The sequence below is a fragment of the Solanum lycopersicum genome, chromosome 7 (genome assembly GCF_036512215.1).
Source record: "Solanum lycopersicum chromosome 7, SLM_r2.1".
Lineage (NCBI taxonomy): Eukaryota > Viridiplantae > Streptophyta > Magnoliopsida > Solanales > Solanaceae > Solanum > Solanum lycopersicum.
The window spans coordinates 35,800,281-35,807,954 of NC_090806.1; the positions used below are offsets into that span (position 1 = coordinate 35,800,281).

General features: G+C 37.2%; 1 non-coding gene across 1 annotated transcript; it reads left to right on the forward strand.

Moving 5' to 3' along the window:
* Positions 1 to 7,338: 7,338 nt before the first annotated feature.
* On the forward strand, positions 7,339 to 7,445 carry LOC112941946 (small nucleolar RNA R71). The gene has a single exon (XR_003247605.1). It is a non-coding gene; the product is annotated as a small nucleolar RNA R71 (small nucleolar RNA).
* The last annotated feature ends 229 nt before the right edge of the window (positions 7,446 to 7,674 follow it).

Below are 7,674 nucleotides of genomic sequence, written 5' to 3' on the forward strand. Positions count from 1 at the left end.
GTTTAGGAAAAGATTAGTTTCTTCACAACTAGCCAACACACTGTCCAAATTCTCCAAGCACATATCAAAAGAATCCCCAAACACTGAGAAATCATTCATGAATATCTCAACAAAATCTTCAACCATATCATGAAAAATAGCCATCATGCATCATTGGAAAGTAGCCGAGGCATTTCATAACCCAAAAGGTATCTTTTTGAAAGCATATGTACCATACGGGCAAGTGAAAGTGGTTTTCTCTTAATCCTTTGGTGAAATCACAATTTGGTTGTACCGTAAATAGCCATTAAGAAAACAATAATATTATTCCCCAGCCAACCGGTCCAACATCTGATCAATAAAAGGGACCGGGTAATGGTCCTTCCTGGTGGCTTCATTCAATTTCCTGTAATCCATGCATATTCTCCATTATGTGACTATCATGGTTGGGATCAACTCATTTTTTTCATTAGTGATCACCGTTATGTCTCCCTTTTTAGGTTCACATTGTACTGGACTAACCTACTTGTTGTCCGAAATTGGCTAGACAATACCCGTATCTAACCATTTGATTACCTTCTTACGCACCACATCTCTCACCACTGGGTTCAGCCTGCACTGAGGTTGCACATTTCACTTGTGCCCCTTCTCCATGAATATCCTATGCATACATGAAGCGGGGTTGATGCCATGTATGTCAACCATTTGCCAGCCTATCATATTTTTCCTCTTCCTCAATATTTTCAATGATGTTTCAACCTGTATTTCAGACAAGGCAGCAAAAAGGATTACATCTAAAGATTCACTTGCACCTAAGAACGCATACCTGAGATGAGAAGAGATAGCCTTTAGTTCTAGCTTTGGTGCTTCCTCAATCGAAAGTTTTGGAGGTGGTCCCAAGACTCTATTTAATGGTTCTACAAACTTGCAAAGTATACTCATATTCGGGACATCGAGGATGTTATCCATCTATTGGGCTTCAGCATCTCGCTCAATGTCTTGCCCGATCAACACTTTTTCTATAGGGTCTTTGACTTCGACAAATTTGGTCGTTATTTCATCTTTAGTGATTGTGATTGCCGATAACTCCTCGTATATAGACGACAACTTCATTGCTTTATAAATATCAAACACCTCGACCTTATCATGAGCTCTCATTGTTAGCTTGCCGATTGACACATCAATTAATGCTCCTCTTATTCCTAGGAATAGTCATCCCAAAATAAATGGGACATCGGGATTAGAGTTCCCATTTGAACCAAGACATCTTCGATGACACCATCTAGCCTCGAAGTTGAATGATCAGCTAGTTGCAACATAATGGTGGTGGGTTTGGGCCTTCCTAGCCCCAATTTGAGGAACATCGACGTATGCATGAAATTGATACTTGCACCCAAATTACATCAGCCCCTTGCATCCACACATTTGCCAATTTCCATTTGTACAGTGAAACTCCACGATCTGTCAATTTGGTTGGGAGCCTATTCTGGATTCGAGAACTGCACTCATCAGTGAGTGTCACTGCTGCATACTCAGCCAATCGACTCTTATTGGCCACCACATCTTTCACATATTTGGCATACCTAGAAATGTCCTGCAACACATCAATAAAAGGGAAGAGAACATATACATGCTTGAGTAATTCGATGAACTTACTAAAACATTCCTCCTCCTTTAAATTTTTAAATTTCTGTGGAAAAATAGAGGTGGTTTTGCTTTTGGTTCCTCATTCACCCGTTGCTCGCTGATCCTGCTTCCTCTACTTGTTTTCCTCTTTCCTCAACAGCTTTTTCCTTTGTTTCCAACTCTTCCAATGGATGCCCACTTCGAGTGCTCACAACATTTACTTGCTTCGAGTTTGGGTCGGTATTTCCCGGTAAGCCCCTTTGTGGTCAGGAGTTTTGGGCACTAGAAAACTGCCCACACTATTTCTCCAAATTTTGCATTGCCAATTGATTGTTTCGAACATCTGCCACCAATTTAGATTGATCCAACATGATTTGTTTGAACATGTCTTCCACACTCATATCCCCTTGCTTGGGGGCCTGCTGATTACCACAATGTTGTTGATTTCCAAGGCTTTGCTGATGGTACTGTTGCCCACTACTCTATGGTCTTTATTGATTATGTCCTTGTTATTGGTTCTGATTTCCACCCCATGAAAAGTTTCGGTGATTTCACCAGCTTGAGTTGTAGGTACTTCCATAGACTTTGCAAGACCCCCCAAAATGAGTTAGGGTGTTTAGAGACTCACTTGTTCCTATAGTCTTGTTAACATGTCAATTAAGTGTTTCAAAGTATTCATGGATTATGTGAAGTCATTTGGAAGTCAAACGCCAAGGGATGACCAAGACGTTTGACGACTAGTCACCTAAGGGGCCTTGTGTGTTTTTATATTCTTATGTGTGTGTCATGAGCTTATGAGGTCCTTATATGAGTAATAATGATGTTTATAGTCAGTGTGTTGAGTTTCATTAAGTTTAGGTTTCAAATGTCCAAGAACGTCCAAGACATATGAAAGTTTGCCCCCGAGACGTTCCTGTGTATCTTGAGTGTGTCTTGCATGTTTGGATGTGTTTTACGTCTTCATTTTTGGGTAAAAATTGCATGGAAGTAATTCAAAATGTTAAGATGTATATTCACATCGGAAAAGTTTGGGTAGGACTTCCCAAGGGCCCCGCAAGAGGCTCTCAAGAAGGACCCAAAGGTTGTCGAGTGGCTAAGTCAAACGACGCCTCGTTAGTTGAATGATGCCCCGTCGATGAGTAGGTGTTGATGGACACTTATTCTGTAGAAGTCTCATCCAAAGAACATACTAAGACCCAAACTATGGAAGCCACAGATGGTCCGTTGATGGGACAACATGGCGTCGATAGTTGGTCGTCGATGCAGGATTCAGTTACTTCCATGCACACTTCCTAATCATGGGGTGCATGGAAAATTCACCCATGTGCTAAACCTACCCTAGGAGGTTAATTTACCTATTTTCGGGTATGTTAGGTTGGTTAAAAACGTGAATATCCCATACCCAATCCTCAATTCAAAATCAAAACCTCCCTCTCCCAAAATATCCTCTCTAGAAACCTCCATTGAAGGTGAAGTTCAAGGTCATCTTTATGGGATTTCCATGGGTTCTTCACCAATTTTTAGTGGATTCTTCACCATCCTTTTCAATGTTTTTAAAGAAGTTCCATGATCAAATCTCTTCTTCTTCAATCTAGCCATTGGTTGTTTCTCAAGTTGACTTCAAAAGCATAATATTAATATATTGATGATTATCTACTGATTTGGATGTGATTTTCAATCCAATTGCATGATGAACCCATGCTCTCTCACAAACTCGATTTTAACATATGTATGGTTTATGATCTTGATCTCATGTATATCAAATTGTGATTCAATTATGTTAATATGCTTATACCTACTGTTGAGTATGTGTATTGATGATGAATTGTTGAGGAATGATCCATGAGGGTCAAGTTTGAAGGTTTTTAACAAGGCTAGTCTATGATGTAGTTATTTGTGATCTTGACGTTAGGATGGTTGTTATGTGACTCGATTATGGTGAATTGTCTTAGCTACTGCCTACATGTGTGATGTGATGATAATTAGGTATAATTGATCCAATATCAATAGATAACAATTGAATTGGTAAGGATTGATTTATGTTCTTCTAACATATAGACTTGATATGATGACGTATATGATGTGATCTATATTCTAGGGTAGATGAAGCATAATTAGCTATGATATTATACATTTTTAGCTACTGCCATAAATGTATATTATTGATAAAATATGGTTGATGATAAAGAATAGGGAAATTGGTTGATGATCTATAACTCTATACTTTCTAGTATATATGTAATGTATTGTATTAGGTTATAGTATGATCTTGTAACGACTTGTACATGATTTATTTCATGATTAAGGTACATTTAGTTACTTCCTTATACATGCATTGTTGATGAAAAAGGTATATTGATTAATGTTGATTAAAAGGTTGATGAATTGGTAAAGTCTACTCTTCTCCTCTACTTTTCTATATTATTGTAGTTTATGAAGCCTTGTATGGCATTGTTTGGTATGGTCCACTTATGGTGGTGGTGTTTATTTTATTATCATTATATATGTGTGTTGACTATGGACTTTAAGACAAATTGATGAATATATGAGTGTGTGGTTATGATGATCACACTATGTGTAACTTGTGCCTAGTCTTCTATTTTAGTTGTTAATCTAGGTTATGTAGCTAGTGTTATAAGCATGTAAATGGTTATGTTAAGATCATGTGTAGGTGTTTCCATTATCTAACATTAGGAGTCTTAAAGTGTAATATGAATTTATCTTGCCTCCTATGCTAAATTGTGTTGGATGGTATATGCTTGGTTGTGCATTGTTGTATTAAGAGGGTGATTGACTCAATGTGTTGTTGATAGTCATTATGTGATCATGTTGACAAATGTACACACACACTCATATATTATGCATGCTTAGAGTCTAATGAAAGGTTGTTCTTAAATTCAATAAATGTCTACTACTATGCATGTAAGGTAAATGTATGTGAATTATGTTATGTATTCCTTAACTAGGATGACTTGTTAGGTGTACTAGCTTGGCAAGGGTATGGGACCGTGTATATGATTGCATTGAGTACCTTGATAGGATAGTTCCTAGGTTTGGTTTCTATGTACATGAAAATGAATGTATGGGCATGTTATGAATATGTCTTATATGCTATAATGTGAAGTATATAGTATGATGAAGTATGATTATACCTAGTGTCTAAATGTGTTTACATGAAAGGATTGTTGATATAGTTTCACTTGTATACTTATGCATCAATGAGATGAAGTATAAACATGTGTGGTTTTAATGCGTTATGTGAAAGGATTTCTCATATATATGTATACACACACACATCAATGATGATCTAGTCAATAGAGGGGCACTTGAAAGGTGTTATCAAGGTACGCTAAACTAGATGGTACTTTACATATGCTATGTCCATCTGAAAGGGTACTCACATGATTTAGGTTAATGAACTCTCATCTATGACCTATGAGCTAATCATTTGTGTAGATGACTCTCCTAAAGACTACATTTCAAATTAATGTTAATAAAGGCTTTTAATAAAAAGGGAACTTAGCTTAGCACCGAGAGAACTTGATAATGAGAGGTGTTGGCTTCCCTTGGAAAAAGATTCACCATTTGGTTCTCATAAGGTGTTGACTTCCCTTGGAGGAACATTCACCTATGGTTCCATATGAGGTGTTGACTTTTCTTGAGGAAGATTCACCCATGGTTTCTCATGAGATGAGGCTCAAATGCTAATGAGCATGTAGAGGGTTATGTATATCTCTTAGTTCCATAACTATGCTTGCCACATAGGATCTAGCAAGTGACTTCGCTAGTATGCTACCATGTGTTAATCTTCTACCTTGGCTAGGTAAGAATACCTTCCATTGGTGCAAGGCTCTACAACACCAAATTCTATGTTTAGCACCCACGGTCTTAGTGTCGGTTAAGGCTATAGTTTCCCTAAAGTGAAATGGACAATGAAAGTAAAGTAAGGACTCTAACTAGAATAACATAAGGATAGTTACTTAATGTAGGTGGGGGTATGGACTTCACATATGCATTGCACAAGTGGCTCTTGAGGGAAGTCCTAAGACGATGTTCTAATATATGTGTCTATGTCTATGTTCCTTATGCATGACTTTGTAGTATTTGTCTACTTGTTGTGATGAAATTCATGGTATGAGCCTATATGAAGTGGTCTTGTTATATATGCATAATATTGGTGTTAATGACTACATGATGAAGGTTTGTTGACATGAATGAAGTTGTCTTCACTTACAATGTTAACTTATGGATTGGATGTTAAGGCTTGTGGTCTCATGATAGGTCTACTAAGTATGTGTGAGGTTATGGGGCTTCACATGTACATTGAACTAGTAGACTTAAATTGGGATTGTGACTAAGGTTTCGTAAGTTTCTATTTGAAGTGACATTAGTATGTGTGCAAAGTGAATAGAGTTCAATGTAATGTCTTATGTTCTTGACCTAAATGTGTCTATGATGTATTATACCTCTATGATGGTATGTGTTGGCTTGTGTAGGTTGTATGTATGGTTTCCTTGTGGACCTAAGGTGATTTATTGCACCAAGTATCACTAGAGGGTTACTTGGGAGGTTAAGGAGTTAAAGGAAAGATGTTCACTGTAAAAGGGAATTACTCACTGTAAAGTAGAAATAACTCACTGTAAAGTGAGCCCAAATGTGGCTTAAATTTTATGTGTGATTTTATATGATGTTTGGCCTTTGAATATGTCTATATGAAGTATGTTAATGATATAAATGCTATTGTATAAAGGTTTTATGAATATTTTCTCAAAAAGGCATGAAGTATGATTTCAAGAAAATGTCCCTTTTAAATGCATGTTTTTGCATGGTTGTCATACTCAGTGCATTCTTGTACTAACTCAATTCTTCTCTACTTTTTCACAACGTGTAGGTTATAGATGCTCAAAAAGGATGTCTCTATTATTTAGGAGCTTGTGATGTGATTACCAAACTCAAGGAAAGGAATCTTTAAGTCCAAGGATCTCCTACATTATGGTTTACTGTAAAGTGTAGTATTATTGTACTTATGTATTATTTTGTAAGGGTCTTGTTCCTAATGTACTGTTATGATATTGAGTGATGGCAAAAAGATACTTGAGTGTAAATATGTACTTACGATATTTTATATATATATATGAAGTAAAGTTTCTAGCATATGATGTGCTATGAAAAGTTTTAAGTTTTTCACTAATTTTCCTATGACAATGCGATGAATGATAACTATGGAATTGTATAAGACCTTCGAGAGGTCAAGTACGCCATGTTACTTCTAGGGGGTGCTCCCCAATCGTGACAGCCTTGGTGATTTCCTCCTCGTTGAGCATTACCTATAAAATGAACAGATTTTGGGTTTGCCCCACATACCTTAGCACTATGATCACCACATCCACATACTTCACACCAAACTTGTGGTTGGTGAACCATATTGACTTTGACTTGTTGTTGTCCTGGTGACATGTTCTTGAAATGAATAGTCATCGTGTTCTATATTGATGCAATCTAAGCTGACAAAGTTCTGACTGCATCAATCTTCAAAACTCTAGTAGTCTTCTGTACGACCAGTTTCACTCCTCTGCCATTCCGCTCAGGGTTTACCTTGTGAAATTCGATTAAGCAATATAAACAACTCCATATGTCTTTTCCAAAGCTTGTCCACCTGCAGCAGAATCATGTAAAATTTTGGTGTTTGGTTCCAACCCCTAAATAAGGGGCTGGACCAACACTTCGTTAGCTTGATGATGATGTGGGCAACTCAATAATAGAGACTCTAACCTATCCCATGCTTGATAAAAAATTTCCTCAACTTTTTGTAGGAAGCTTAATATGTCGCTTCTTAACTTCCCTGTTTTAGTAGATGGGAAGAACTGTATCAAGAATTTTCGATTAAGATCATCCCAAGTTGTTATGGAATTTGCGGGTTCAGAAATTAACCATCTTTTTGCTTCCCCAAGCAGAGAAAAGAGAAATAATGTGAGTCGCACATAGTTAGAGTTCACTCCGCGCTGGAGTGTATGTGTGACTGATCTTGAGGAAGTTCTGTAGATGCACTCGTGGATCCTCGTGAGATAG